The sequence below is a fragment of the Meleagris gallopavo genome, chromosome 2, assembly GCF_905368555.1.
Source record: "Meleagris gallopavo chromosome 2, MGAL_WU_HG_1.1, whole genome shotgun sequence".
In the NCBI taxonomy this organism is placed as follows: Eukaryota; Metazoa; Chordata; class Aves; order Galliformes; family Phasianidae; genus Meleagris; species Meleagris gallopavo.
The window spans coordinates 24,123,273-24,138,601 of record NC_139405.1 but is presented as its reverse complement, the minus strand read 5'-3'; the positions used below and the strand labels follow the sequence as shown (position 1 = coordinate 24,138,601).

At 39.0% G+C, this 15,329-nt stretch overlaps 1 long non-coding RNA gene across 19 annotated transcripts in view; it reads left to right on the top strand.

The window, feature by feature from the left end:
• The window catches only part of LOC104909589 (uncharacterized), a 299,514-nt gene that overhangs the window by 165,630 nt on the left and 118,555 nt on the right, over positions 1 to 15,329 (top strand). For 11 of the 19 annotated variants that reach the window (XR_014881979.1, XR_014881976.1, XR_014881981.1 and 8 more), the window contains 2 exons: positions 5,816 to 5,865; positions 6,568 to 10,288. The exons of 2 other annotated variants lie outside the window; for them this stretch is intronic. This is a non-coding gene — a long non-coding RNA (uncharacterized LOC104909589). Of the gene's footprint in view, positions 1 to 5,815; positions 5,866 to 6,567; positions 10,289 to 15,329 lie in introns of those variants that run through there. 6 more of the 19 variants (XR_014881989.1, XR_014881988.1, XR_014881985.1 and 3 more) reach the window with 4 other exon arrangements.

The following is a 15,329-nucleotide window of genomic DNA, read 5'->3' as shown; positions in this document are numbered from 1 at the left end:
CCTTTTCTGGTTTATGAATTGGTTTCTATTTTAGAATACTTGGCCATTATGCAGACTGTTAGGTGAGAAATTACAGGAGCATTTTTGGATAGATTGATTTGCTCTGTAAAGATTTGTTGCTATTCTTACCATCTCTTAATCCAGTGGCTGCGAAGTTCTCTGAGAACTCTTGAGAGATGTGGAGTGTTTGGATGTGAATATTTTGGTGAACACATATTAATGTACATCTTCTGCCAATTGTTTCTTTTTTGGCAGGGTTCCTATAGAGAAATGTTCTGCATTATTGCATAGAGTAGCTCATTATGATGCATGTGAGTCTGTGTGCACGCACATCTCCTCTCCCCTTAGTCCCCAAAGGAATTATACAATGCACATGAGCAAAAGAGACAGGATGGCCTCTTCATTAAGTTACTGAGCAGGAAACCAGCAGAGTTAACTCCTATTCCTGGCTCTATAAGAGTTTCTGCCTGCAAATCTGGGAAATCCACTTAGGAAATCTAGGGCAAGTGAAATTTATCGGTAAAATGGGAGACCAGAGTAATTCTGCTGTTGTTTGTGAATGCTTCAAACTAGTGTGGAAAAAAACATACAAGTGTTTGAATAATACCCTAAGATCTGATTTTGATGCATTCAAACACATGTGCCCAAGAGTGAGTGTGTGTGTGTGTGTGTGTGTGTGTGTGTGTATAAATACTTAAAACTAAAGCAAAACAGAAAACATCAGAAACAGTCCACAGATGTGTTTGCATTTCAGTGTTTTAAATCAATTTTTAAAATGCTCCCTCTACTCTCCATCTCTCTCCTCCCCTCAGAAAAGTTTAAAAAAAAAAAAAAAAAAAAAAAAAAAAGTAACCTTGACCACTTTTCAGTAACAAAAGAAAACTGGCAACATCAAAAGACTGATTTGTATCAGATCTGTTAGTTGTTCTTAAAATGTTTGCAGACCTCTCTGTCAAAACTTAACATTTTTTCTTGAAATGTCTCTTTTTGTAATGTGGGGCAAGTAAAAAAATGCTGTTTGTCCTCTGGCCTTTCAATGACTTCTTAATTTGTTTACAGTCTCAGCATTCTGCCAACGCAAAATGTGTTTGTCCAAAACCACCAGAGAACTGAAAGTCCTCTTATCCTTTGTTCTGATTAGTTATATGGACATGCTTTAACTGCCTGCAAATGCTTTGGATACTGTGTTCTGTCTTTTGTGTCAGTGCTCTATCAAGTCTCTACTTGTTTAATGGAGCGGGATTATATTCGAGTATGTATTCCTATGAGTGCTGGGACTAATGAAATCTAAAGTCCTATGGTTATGGCATGCGATCTATGTGCATAAACTTTATGTCCTTTCTATATTGATTTCTTACAACATGTCAGCTTGCTATTGTTTTTCCATTAAAATGCTGATCAGGAAGCATCTTGGTTTCCTTAAGGGAATATTCCACATACATAAGAAAAATCTTGTGCTAACTTACTTCTCCTGGTTTCTTCTTCATAGCTTTAACAAAAAGATAGAGTGTCTAGCAGATCTATGTGCTCTACCTAGCTGCCTATTTTAAATATAAGCTTTGGAGCCACCAGAATCAGCTTAGGCCACTGGGAACCTCCCTTAAAACAAAACAGATCAAAACGGAATTTTTGGATCTTGATATTTATTTGAATTTTATTTTCTTGAGCTGCAGAGACAAACAAAACACTATAAAATTTGTGTATAAATTCTTAAGCAGCATTTCAGGAAACCAGCTTCTTCTTCTAAAAGAGAAATCAGGATAGATGTGTAATGGATGTCATCTCACGCCACTTAAATTCTACTTGCGCCTGCTCTATTTTCCTTCTCCAGAGCTTCTTCCAGCTGTGCAATGTCACTGTTTGTCCTTTAGCAACCAGAGTTTTGGGCACCTATTTCTGTGCATCTGCTCCCCTCAGTCTAGTGACAGATCCAGCTCTGCTCTGGCCAGCATTGAGTGCTACAGGGTGAAGAAATTAGCACCCATTTAGCCAACACCAGTGCATCTATTCTGTGCAGGGCAGAGAGCTGGGCTGTCCTTGTTTGAAAACCTTGATTGATAACTGCACCTGTGCAGCTGCTAAGGTCAGGCTGTCTTTGTAAGAATGTTAGATCACCGTGAGCACCTGGCTCAATGTAAGATTTAGAGACATGGCCCTAAATCTGATGTCATGGTTCTGGCAGGCTGAAAAGACTTTGTTGTGAGTTGTTGGCTTGTGAAGTCTATCCAGGGGAAAGCTTTGCTTCTGAATGGCTATCAGGAACCTGAAACAAGGAATATTGTCTCAACATCAGCTAGCATATCAGTAGTTGATGTTATTACCTGATAAATGATAATGACTTGTTTCCACTGATGTGCTGCTGCTGAGGGCTAGGGTTAGAGAGGTTAGACGTTTCTGCACTGTTGTTTTGTACAGCAGTTCCTACAGACACTACTCTCACAGGTCATTGTGCTTTGATTTGAGGGAAGAGGGATGGTTGTGAATTCAGATTTGCCTTCATTCAGACAGATATTCAAAACTGGTATGGACAAAAACTGTAAAGACACTTTGGTCAGCCTGCTTCACTGTCCACATGGAGGAGGCTGCTTGTAGTCTGAGCTTCTCTTGTTTCAATTTATGCCCATCATAAATTGATGGCACCATTGTGTATGGCCTTTCTCCAGCTGCTCTGTAACAACCCCAGAGGCACCAGGGGACAGCTGTTGGTTGGTCTTCCTTGAAGCTATCTCACCTGCAGGCAGAGCAAGGCATGTTTCCTCAGTCTGTCCTTGCTGGCCAAGAGCCCAGCCGTTATGTCCCTCATGTTTGTATCATCAGGGAAGAACTGGAAAACAGAGAATTTGAGAAGAAAAAGGTAAAAAGGGAAAATGTGAGGAAGAATAAGGTAGATGGCAGGAAAATAAGGTCTTTGAGAGTTAAAGAATATTCTGTTAATATCCTCTCACTCATAGGAAAAGTGGCAAGATTATTTGTGAAGGGAGTCTGAACTGGCTGGAGCTTAATGCGTTGATTGCAGTTGGCCCAGCAAGGAGATGGATCTATGCAGATGGGAAAAGACTCATGGTGCTTCTTGGCAGGATGAAAGGCAAAGTGAGGAAAGCTATGGGATGGATGGTTGCAGTTGTCATTCTTCGGGACTTTTCAAGACTGAGATGACAAAATGACTTCTTCATAGTAATAATCCTTTTGGGAACTAGTGTATTTTTAAAGCAGATATTTACACTATAGTTCTTTGGGATTTATTATTCTTAGCTGTTGCTTATTGAGACCAAAGCTGCATAAGTTCACATGTTTTCTCAAGTTATTGCGTACAGAATCCTTCAGTGAGTGCTGAACTCCAGCCTTTCCCCTAATCCTACAAGTTTCAAAGCATGGACCTAACTTAAAATAAGAGACTTGCTGAAGTTGTCTCTCAACTCTTCCAGGGTATGACGTGTCTCTGCACAGTGACATGTTGAATTCAGTATACTTTTTCTTTTCCAACTGAGGACTGTTTCAGTTAGAATGCTCTGATATACAGTGATTGAAGTAATACAAATCAGTATGGCTCCTAAGTGGTACATTGCATCAATCTGTCTTGCAGTACTTTGAAATATGCTTACACTGAGGGTAACCATTTTGGAACAAAATGTTTTATTGCGAACTCTGAGAGGTTACATATGTTAGGTTGCGTTGTATATTTGAATTTTTTGTGGTTGTTTATGGTCCCTTGATATCTATAAAACCACTGCTTTTACTTGTGACGGGGCTGCTAACGTGCATAAATAATGTGTGGTGCTTCTTTTTCACTTCCTGATGAGTAATTGGTGCATTGCCCAAAAGTCTAACTCTAGCAGAAGTAGTACACAAGAAAATCTTCCTAGTGATTTGGGTAATAAAAGTGTCAATCAAGCTTAGGCGATGATGCAAAAGCTTTTCTATAGAAGCTTGAGTCATAGAATAAATATGAGTGTGAGTTTTAACCTACACTGTTTCAAAGAGTTCCTTTGGCTGGTTTAGAGGAGTAGCAAACTATGTTTAGCCTTCATGTATGGATTTGGGCAGGAAAACGATGCTGAGATATCTTTATTCCATAGATTTACAGATTGTCTGTTTTAAGGGGAGATGCAGGGAAGTTCTAGTTTAAATTTCAGGCATTGCTGAAAGGTCTTTAGCAATCTCTCATTACAGTGTCTGGCTTCAAACATGTGGACAAACAAATGTCCTTTTGGCATACCTGACTGTAAGCACAAAATGTACTGCTGTGTCTAGAATTTTCATCCATATTATTCAGAACCAGACATAATTGGTACTGAATCTCCTTTTACCACCTGTTTTTCTTCAAACTGTGCAATCTGTTTCGTCCCCTGCTGCTCTGTCTCCCATTTGGCTATTATTTCTCTCTGGAAAAATATGTTGGCTCTGTAAACTTCCTTACTCCCTTGACTGTATGCTTTTGTGTGTGCTCTTGCATCATGATTATTTGTGTATTCGAATACTTTTATATTTCGTCTGGTTGTGGAGGTAATGAGAACTGCATGGGGATTAATCTGCCAAAGCAGTTCTCAAGCTTTGACAGGAAGCTTCGTGACATTCTGAAGGACTCAAATTAGTCTGAAGCACTAATTGCAAAGATTTCAAGAAGCAGAGTGGTCTTTGGATAAGGCTTTTGAATTCTGAATTTTAAATGTTAGGTCTTTGACCTTATTGAAATTGCTACTCTTTTCTTTGTCGTGTAAAATGAATTGTGTCAGTATGACTGACTAATTTTATGACAATGCTATAAAATCTAGTTCTGTACTACATGCTAACTATAAATAATCACTTATGTGTGCCTAATATTTTATTCATTTTTCCAGATAAGAACACTGCAAGGTGGTATACAAAAGAATGATAGTATTGCTGGATCTTGTAAGGATTGAGTCCCCATCCCAGCAGATCTTTGAGTATGACACCATGCTGTCGTCAAGCACTTTTAGGTGGACAGTAGCTGAGCTTTCTAACAGCCACTTTGTAGTCTCAAAACACACAGCTGCAAATTTGCAATCTGTCCTCCATTTAGACAAAGCGAGGATGTCTCAAAATCTCAGTTGAATAGAAATTGGAACAGGAAGTAAAAAATGAGAACTAATGCCCTGGTGTCATCTTCAGTCTGCTTTACATCTAATAATAGGCCTGAGTATGTTTCCATTGAAGCTGATGGAAAAATTGTCTTTGCTTAATGGAATATATGTCTTAATTACATCCCTGTTTTAATGATAAGTTCTGAAGCAATTATCACCTACTTGTAGAAATCCTAAAGAGGGTGAGACTTTTTGTGTGCTGCTTGCTGAAAAAATGGATCAACAAATGCAGGACTGAACTGCAGGCTGCTTGTACTTTCAGGACTCTCCTTTAATAGGATGAACTGGAGGGAGCCACCTCCAGTGTTCTTCATCAGTTCTCTGGTTTTGGGGGGAAAGAATTAAGAACCTCAACCAACTGTCTGCTTTTGCTGTGTTCATATTACGTGGTTGCCACCAACTGGTGTAGTTGTAATCTCTATTACCTGTCTTAGCAGATTGTGAAAGAAGGCCTGTGTGCCTTCATAGTGTGGTCCACAGCTCTTCAAATGTGATATGCTGTGAATAGCAAGGTGTAAGCATGCTGTATTTTAACATCAGTCCATTACATCAGAAGCACGAAACCGCATACGGAAACCAAATGGGTACCAGGTTCAGAAAGTGCCTTCCTGTTTTTCTGCTGTGTTCTGAATTGAGCTTAGCGTGTAAACAGACCTTTGTTTTTGTTCCTTTTGCTTAGCACACATCTCAATATGGTTGTTTTCTCCACTCAGATATCAGCAGGGAAGAAAGTCATCTTTCCTTGAACAATTCTGTAAATGTGGTAGGTTTCCATCCTTTAATACTGTGGTACAGCCTCAAGTTCTTTGCTGAGGAAAAATTGACTGACCTCGAGTAAGAGTTTTGAGTAAAAGAATGCACTTTTCATTCCAGTAATTATTTAAAGCATATTAAATTGCTTATTCTTCTGCTATGGTGCTGTAAAATGAGAACTTAAAAATTTTATCTGGCACTCCAGCTCAACATCTAAGTGATAGGGAATCAAAGAAGAAAGTCTATTTAGAAAAAAAGAGCTTACTGTATAAAAGGTGCATTTTTCAAGTAGTTAAAAGTAGAAACAAGCCTGTGATGCTCACTAAAAGGACATTGAGTCGTATGAAAGCTGTTCCTATAGAGCTATTTGCTGTTGTTCATAGAAAATATATTTTAAAATACTACTTCATACATAGTATAACTATGCTAGTTTTAACTAACTGGCTTTGTGTTTATTAGCACTGGAGAACTTCGTCAAGAAAATCCAGAAGCTGGATGAGTTTGTTCTACAATACGTAATATAAAATTGTGATGAAAATATGGTTTGTTCTGAAAGCAATTTAGATAATGACGCATGAGATTTGTCATTGGTTGAAGGCTTAACTTCCATTGAATGCCCTTCTGAAAATTGTTTAGTTTAGTTGTATGTTTTGGACTTGCAGCAGGATTTTCTGGGTAAAATTCTTTTTTTTCTTTTTTTCTTTTTTTGCAGAATGTCAGCCCAAGTGTTTGCTGTACATCATCAGTGTGTTGTCAGACTGAACTGAAAGGGGAGTAACATCTTGATCTGCTCTGCAGATGAGATCTATAGAAGAGACTATCCTGAACTTCCTGTCTTTTTAGTTAATAGTTAATATTCTTTTAATGCAGATAATTTAGATATCTCACTAGTGGGACTTTGTAGTTACCTTAGACTAACTGGTAATCCAAATGGATTATTACTCTGTGTGCAAAAGTACAAGGGTGGACTGAAATCTGGACCATGCTAGTCAGTTCCACCAATAGTGATGGATGTGGAAACAAGGGGGAATCTTTATATTCAGAAACCTATTTCAAGCTTTGGGGTGACCAAACTTCATTTAGCGAGTCCAAACTCTTTTGCACCATTTAGACATAAGATTTATCTTGTCTTTATTTTATTTTTAACTTGCTCCTAATGTGTCACGCCATGGCCACCCACCTGTTGGTTAACCTGGCTGCTGGGCTCTTTGTACAATTCATTTTCTTGTTTCTCATTGATGCTTGCTCTCAGATCAGACTTTTTCTTCAGATAATAGGTTTGTGTCCTTTCACTGCGTGCTTCCCAGACGGATTTAGTGTTGCTTATTCCTTCTCTTGAATCAGTTATAGTCCTCAGTCTCTTATGTTCTTGTCCACTTTTTTTTTCCTGTATGTTTTTTCCTTTTTTCTACTCCTGGTCTTTAGATTGTGCTCAATCCCCTCCTATTTTCATTGGTAGACTCCTCTGCTACATTAAAACCTGGTAAACATCCTTTCTGCAGACCAGAAAATCCTAGCTCTTTGGTTGTGTCCTTTTTCCTCACCTCAAAACCAAACCAACTTATTTAAGCGCTGAAGGAGCGTTCTTCAGTCATTATTTAAATCTCTCAGGAATTCGCTGGTTTATCAAGAGCAGGCAAGGTCCCTGCTTTCAGCTTCCTAACCAAGGGAAACCATATGAAGTATTACATCAATAAATAAATAATAATAAATCTATTCATCTGTTTCTTCTCAAGCTGGAATGAATAAAGATTTTCTGTGGCAAGAATTGTAAATGTATGGTGCGTGTTAAAACTTCCTGTTTTGAGTAGTATATACAAAACTTGAAATCATGAGAAAAGGAAGTTTGCCAAATGAAGAGAGACAAGGAATTATTAACTTCTGACATATCTCTAGGTCGAAGTAGAGACTTCACTTTTCATTTGCTAATGCTTAGCTTGTCATAGTTTAGGTATGTATACCCATGAACCACAAAGGCCAATCATTGATGCGGTTTCTCTTATAGAATTTATCTTCTCTAGTTTTAAATCTAGGAACTTTGGGGATGCTTAAAGAGAAGTTCAGTAGAGTTTGAACTTAACAAAGCAAATTTATTTTTGCCTCTATTCTTAGAAGTAGTTGGACTGTTGACTGAATGTTTTCTTTTTCCTTGTTTTTTCCCTTCCCTCTCCTCCCATTTTGGTTTAGTCAAACACTAAAGTCAAAGCATTGAGAAACTTCAGCTTGTTAGTCTTACGAGTTCCTTTATTTATTTATTTATTTCATGAAACGTTGATCCATGACTCCTCTTGATCTTAGATTTGGTACCCAGCAAACTCCTGGTGACTTTTAAGGATGCTGTTTTGGGCAACTTCAAGATGAAGAAAACAAAGACTTCCTGGCAGGTCACTAATGTTTTTGGCGATATTCGTTATATTCGATATATGCGTTGTGGAATGTTTTTTTACTGCTGTGCAAGATTCAAGCAGACTTCATCAGTAAACAGCAAATGAGGTGTCACTCCTTTTCCCTGGAAAACTGCAGTGCTCTACAGCCAGGAGATTTAATGGCACGTGGTCTTTCAGAGTTCAGCATTGTTTTATTGTGAATGACACTCTTGGATATGAAGAAAACAATATATTATCTGTTGTTTCAGTTTGTTTTTTTTTCTCTTCATGCTGCTTCCTTTAGTGTTGATTAATTCCGCAGCATTTCTAGAAAGTCAAGACTGTGTTTCCAGGAAATGCTGGAGAAAATTTGACAACAGTAACTTTAAATATAAAGAGCAGCTGATTTAAATATTTCTCAGTAATCACTGTCAAATTGCCATTCTAACACGTGTGGATATGGATTCTTCAGAGACAGACCATAAAAATGGATTGACTGTCAGTCATTTATGACCCCTTTCCCTTATTTAGGACTAATTAAAAGGACAAGAAAAGCCATTATAGCTGAAGTCTTTTGGGATGAAAGGATGGGAAGACACTGTGGCTGAACTGTTTGGAGAGTACAGTGTTAGTGTTGCAGTTTTGCTGTAATTGATCACAGTTGAGAAATGCCATGTGTTAAAATCAGAATCCATAGGTTTACATTGACAGCCACATTTTCTTGTTATCTTGGATTTCAGTTTGACAGATATCTTATGATCTGGACAGATATACTTCACTAATTAGACTGCAGTCCATGAAACTCAGAGTTTATCTTAGTTCAGTTACAAATCCTGAGGGGAAAAGGGAAATTTGGTCTTGCAGAGAATGGAGGTGCAGCAAGCCCCTGTGCTTCCTGGCCCGAAATGCGTCTGTTACCTTTACTGGTACTTGCTTCCAGCATTTGCACTGGTAAACATTGCCTCTTTTTTATCAGCTTGCTTTCTGACTCCCACTTACTGAGATGCTATTCTGAAAACCACTGCATTCAAATGGAATTAGTTACAAGAATACTTTGTAAGTATTCCCTCTGAGCCATTGCACAGCATGGGCAATAGCAGCTATTTCTATTAATATGGGGGAGTTTCCCCAAGGCAGCTATTCATACCTCTGCAGAAATGTTTTTAGAAAGTCCTGCATAGTCCCTTTTTATGCTGCAGTAAAAGTTTGTGGTTTAAACCTCTTAGTGGATGCGTATAGAGAACTAGACTGAAAATCCCCTTATGCGAATGCTGTTAGTGGCCAGACAGGTTCTTTGTATTTTTATTGTAAAGTTGGAGAACTGCAATGAGGTGCTATTTGGCAGAGATGCTAGTTAAGAAAAAGGTTTATAATGTGTTACGTAATCCATTCAGAAGCAGTGCTTCGCAAAATGTCTTCTCTGGATCTAGAATTAAGTCTGTTTAAACAGCTTATGCAGCCTCATGCTACACAAGCATGATTTCATAAGTTAAATTCATGAACCGTTGAACTGAGTTACTACTCTAGTTAACTATATAATCTAGAAATGAACTCTTTGTTCTAGATTAACACAACTGAATTTTGTCTGTGAGAGGCTAAAAAAATAGACTTTGGGAGTAAACTTCAGTTGACCATTATCTTGTGAAATGGCTTCTTAGGAGATAAAACTAGCACTTTAAACCTTAGTTCTTCTAAAAACTATTACAACATGTCACTCTGATTTCAACAGATGTGATCCTGATTTTTGTTTGAGATGCAGGGGAGTCACTGTCTGCTGTAGATGGAAAAGGCTTTAATAGTGGCAAGGCCAAGAAGTGACAGAGCAAGACTAGAATGAAACATGAGTTCTAGCTGCAGCTTTGCAGTTCATCTGTGAGCTCCATGAAGAGCTTTAACTCTTACCCCGTTCTTGTCTTTTAGCTGGCTTGTATGTGTTGGCCTTGCCTCCAAAATTAAAATGTACCAAAATGAGCAAAATAGGTTTGATCAAAAGCTGTAAACCAAGTGCATACTAAATATGTTTATACATATCTAAGCTCCATTTCATTTGTTTCCCCCCTTCCCCTCCTCCCCCCCCCTTCTCTTGTCTCCTTTCAGTTTTGCCAAATGTCTCAGCGAGAGTGAAAAGCTGAGCTTGTGAAAAGCCAATGGATTGCCCCTTGTGTAGCAGCACTTTTCCTCCGAAGAGGGAAAGTTGCCCTGAGATTTATGCAGCTAATCTCCTGGGCTATATATCAGTCTGACCTCTAAAGTAAAAGTTGGGTAAACTTGCAAAAACTTGAGAAAATCAAGGGCAGGATCGCAAGGTCTGTTAGGGCTCACAATAATAATCTGAACCAAAAAATGCTGTCCAGTTCAGTTATGTTACACCCTTAATCCCAGCTGTGCTTGCCTCCTTGGGCTATATCTAGTTTTCTTGTGTCTTGCCTCCTTATGAGAGGTGACTGGCAGAAGAGTTTGGATAGTGTCACTAGATCCTACTGTAATTCCAAATTATCTGAACAATGTTGTGTGCTGTGTGCTCAAGGAACTGAAGAAACGGTAATTTTACTTGCCAGTGGCAAGTGTGAGATTATCTGTGATTTGGTCTCTGGGTCTACCTAAGGAATAAGGAGACTGCCCAAGTGCTGCTTGTCAACAAGTACCAGCTGGCTGAAAATAACTCCTTCACAGAATATTCTCAAAACAAAAAATTGTGTTCTTTTCAGTTTTTTCAAATGCATATATCCAAAGATTTTTTTTTTTTCCTGGGCTTAGAAACAGTATTAAAATTAAGGTGGCTTAATTTTGCAACTAGATTTTACTCTAGGAGTATTGTTCAGCTTGTGGGGGGGTTTATGTGGGAGTTTATTTGGATTGTTACTTGCAACTGTGAGAAGTAAGAGAGCTTTCTGAGGCTGTTCCAAATTTAATTTCTACTTAAGCCCCTAAGCCAACTCCATCTCATGTTTTCCTCTCAAAATATTGCTAATGTTGTATGTACCCCATTAAAAGCTGTTTATTGCGAAATTAGGCACAGCTTTGCTGTTTGCTAGATATGTAACTACTGAATCAAAATGATATTACTGTAAAATACTGTACAGTGACAGGAAGGACAGCAGAAAACTTTATATTGATTCTCATTTAATATTCCTCACTAGAGGTTTAGGCAACTTCTGTTTACTTTCTCACTGCTGTTGCTGTGAAAGGCTTTTGCCTCTAGTAGTGATATGACCTCACAACACTGGACAGGAACATAGATCAAAGAGGTGAAATGCTCTGTACTAATTTTAGGCTCCATTTCAATCTTTTACATGTCTTTAAACTCATCTTTGCAGCATCCTATCCTGGGTTGAATCTCTTCAACACCATCTCATTTGAACTGATCCCCAGTGAACAACACAGCTTTTTGCTGCTGCTTTGCTTCCTGTTTGGTAGTGGAATGCTTTTAGATTTCCTTCAGTGATTTCCTCTGCTGACTCTTTGCAACAGTATCAGCTAGAGCAGAGCATCACTCAGACCTTGCTTGTAGAGAGCCACATGTTTGAGCTGCCAAAGACTAGGTGGCATTTCAAGTGGGTCCATCTAACTGTTTCAATCCTGTGTTTAAAAAAACAAAACAAAAAAACTCCCATAAATATATACTTTTAAAATGATATTTATATAGATTCATAGTTTGATTCTATACTTTGACTTCAAAGGCTGTTTTTAGGTAATCTGTAAAAAAGTGAATGCAGGATTCCATTGCTTATTTTGTAATAGTGATCAGTGGATATTCTGGGCCATCTCAATACTGCAGCTGTATCCAAAGCTGATCTAGCACCTCTGCTTCTCTGGTAGCTCAAAAAACTGAGATTGACTGATTTCCATCACTGGGGTTTCCCTAGGTACAGAGACTCAGCAGCTGCTGCTCGCTGTGCATTGCTGTCCTGCAGAAGCTCCCAGTTGCAGCTGCTCACCAAGAAGTTGTCAGGACCAACCTCCAGAGTAAAAAAGAAAAAAAAAAAAAAAAAAAAAAAAGGCAACACTGCTTACCTGAGAATTGTGTTTTTTGTAGTCTGGCTGAAGCCTGAATGCATTAAAAACCCCACTTTGAAAAAGGAAGGCGGTGGTGGGGAAACAACCACACGTTTTTGACTGCAGCAGTCCACAGGTGGTTTGGATTACTCACATATAATCTGAACTGTTTGAGTTATACAAGAAATATCTGCCTCTCATTCTGTACAGAATAAGCCAAACATAAAAGCTGAGATTTTCAGAAGGACTTAGGATGTTAGGCACATAAATCCCATCAGATTTTAATGGAATTTAGGGTATTATTTGGTCTCTCTTGAAAAATTATTTCTAAATCTGTGGAGGATTAGAGGAAACTCCCACTGTGAACAAAACTTCTTTCCAATAATGTACACCTTTTCCCGAAGCTTCTAACCACTGTTACAGTGTTCAAAATACCACTTCATGCCTGAGGAGCCTGGTAGAAATCTTTTAAAGTTCCCCTCACTTCAATATCCTGCATGCTGTTTTAATTTACAGCAGCAATTCCTATTGCCCCATGAAACTGGATGTTCCTTTCATTTAGGTTAATAGAATGAGAATTTATGTAACTGTATTAATAGTTGCTTGAGGCAAATAATACAGTAGATAAAGACTACAACAGTGAGTTTTTCCCTTCCTAAAAGAAAAAAAAAGGTTTTGTCTGGTATTGTTTAAATTGGCATGCTATAAAATGTATGGCTTTCTTAAAAAGTCTATATCTTCCCTGTTTTTGTGACAACACTTCAGACTTTCAAAATCCTGGGAGTTACATTTGCAGTCTTAGGCAACATTGCCCATATTTCTTCATCTGAAGGCTCTGTTGCTCCACCCAAACAACTATCAGATGTTCTAGCCTGCAAAGCCTGCCTTGGGCCTCTGTGACAACCTCTTGCGCCTCTTCCCTTGGAGGTGGGGCAGACAGCAGGTAGAGTGCTGTAGGATTCGTTTGCCAGCTATCTTTCAGCTGCGGAAAAGTGCTCTGTTCCCGAGCCGCCTTCTGTTCTCTTTTGCTGTCTGTTCTCAGCTTGCAGCTCTCCCTGTGCATTCCCATCTCTGAGAGGAAGAATCTCCTGGTGCTATTTGGCTTCCAAACTGTTTACACTGAAACATCCTTGTAGAAATGGAAAGAAGCAAAGGTCACGTTAACAGCCCCATGTTAAAGGTCAGCAATACCATGGTAACATTAGAAATCCATCCAGCTGCCTGTAGAAAAGTTGAAACCCTTCTGAATAGGAAACAGCCCAAATAAACAGGGAGGTAGATAAAAAGCAGTATCTTAGCCTTGAGCCACGTGTCAAGTGGAAGCCTAACATTTGGGAGCTTGTGGGGTATTTCCTATGCTTAACTTTGAACTCTGCTGCTCAAAGTAAAAAATAGTAGCAAAAACCCAGAAAAATAACTACCTCGTAAACTCTGTACCTCTCAACCTGAGGCGCTTTTTTTTTTTTTTTTTTTTTAAACTGCGAGAATGTAACGCAGCCAAGTGTTGTTTAGTATCCTTCCTGTGCCTTCAAGTGTGACTTTTATGGGTGACGTTATGTTTATGGGTCTTTGTTCATCCTCGGCCTCGTGTACCCCACCGCTGCTTCCTCTGAGGCCTTGCCGCCACACCGCAGGGTGTTAATTTCCTGTTTTGAGTCTGTCACAGACAAATTCAGAGCCTCGATTAAAACACAGCGCACACAGATACACGCTGCTGACAAAGGCACTAATAAAACTTTAAAGTTTAAAGGTGGCCACAGTGTTTCCTCACTGAGCAGCATGGGGACCTTTCACCTCTCGGAGACATGCTGTTTGCAAAGGTCTCTTTTCTTTTTAATTAGGGCTTGCCTGAATGAGTTTTAGCAAGCTGCCCTAGCATTTGGCATGTTTGCTTTATGGATGGATTGACTATAAAATATGCACAGCTCACTTGAGCTTTAGGAAAAAAAGTACAAGTCAGCTTTATGAAACTTACAGGAACTGCAAGGGAGGAAAAAGGGCTTAAACAGAAAATGTGTTGGCTATGGTGATGAACTGGGTATGTATGGACTCAGTGAGGCATACATATGTGCATCTGAATTTCCTGATCTCCTCCATCATTGCACAGACAAGAGTTTGTGACTGGGAGTAAGCCAGATTTTCTTGCTTTTGTAAAATCTTTCCTTCTGTGCTCACACCCAGAAGTGCAAGGCTTGCAAAAGTCATCCCCTCGGCATGAATTTCTACAGTTCCTGCCCCCCCCTTGTTCGTGTAGTGCAGTTTCTAATGTCTCAGCTCACGTATTTTGAGACTACAGAGTTTCAGATCTAACAAGTAAAAAGGCTGCTTCTTACTCAGTGCATGCTTTTTTTCTTCTTCAATTTGTTGCAGTGTTTCTAGCATTTGTATAAGCTTTTACCCCTTTGCTGCATGCATGTTTACAAGAGTCCATTTAAAATTTGGATTTCTTCTAGTTGAGGCCTTGATATTTTCATGCAGTGCTGGAACCCTTCTTCTTTTTTTTTTTTTTTCTTTTTTTTTCCAGTAAATTTCTCCTCCTTATTTCTCCGTTCTAATGAACTTTAAGAAGTTTTTTTGAAACCTGAAGTTTCTTACCTAGTCATTCTGATGAATTTCTGCTAGTTTGCATGTCTGCTAGAACTACTTAGAAAGCCAAATACCTCCTCACAATCGGGAGGGAAGCTCTCAAGTTTCTCCAGTGATTTTTCTGAAAAAATCTCTCCTGCGATATGCCTGAAATTTAAATATACTTGAGCCAATTATATCTGCAGAACAAATTTTGCAGCCTGATTTCTTGCAAATGCTGCTGTGCACCTCTCCTTCATAGCAAAGGAAATATTAGCTATGCACTCTCCATAACTGACAGGTAGAAGTAATCATTAAAGTCTTATAGCATCTGCTTCTGACTACTCCTCAATGGCCATTCTCTGAGCCTCAAGTACTTTCCTTCCTGCCTATTCTCCAGTGCATGTGCCTGCCCTGAAACCTTTTTTCTCATGTGTTCCATGTGCTCCCACCTCAGGGATGTCCTGTGCCCTGTATCTGCTTTCCTTGTCCTCAGACCAAGTCCCACCATGGATGTGTCCTGTTAGGCTTGATGCACAGAGATAGC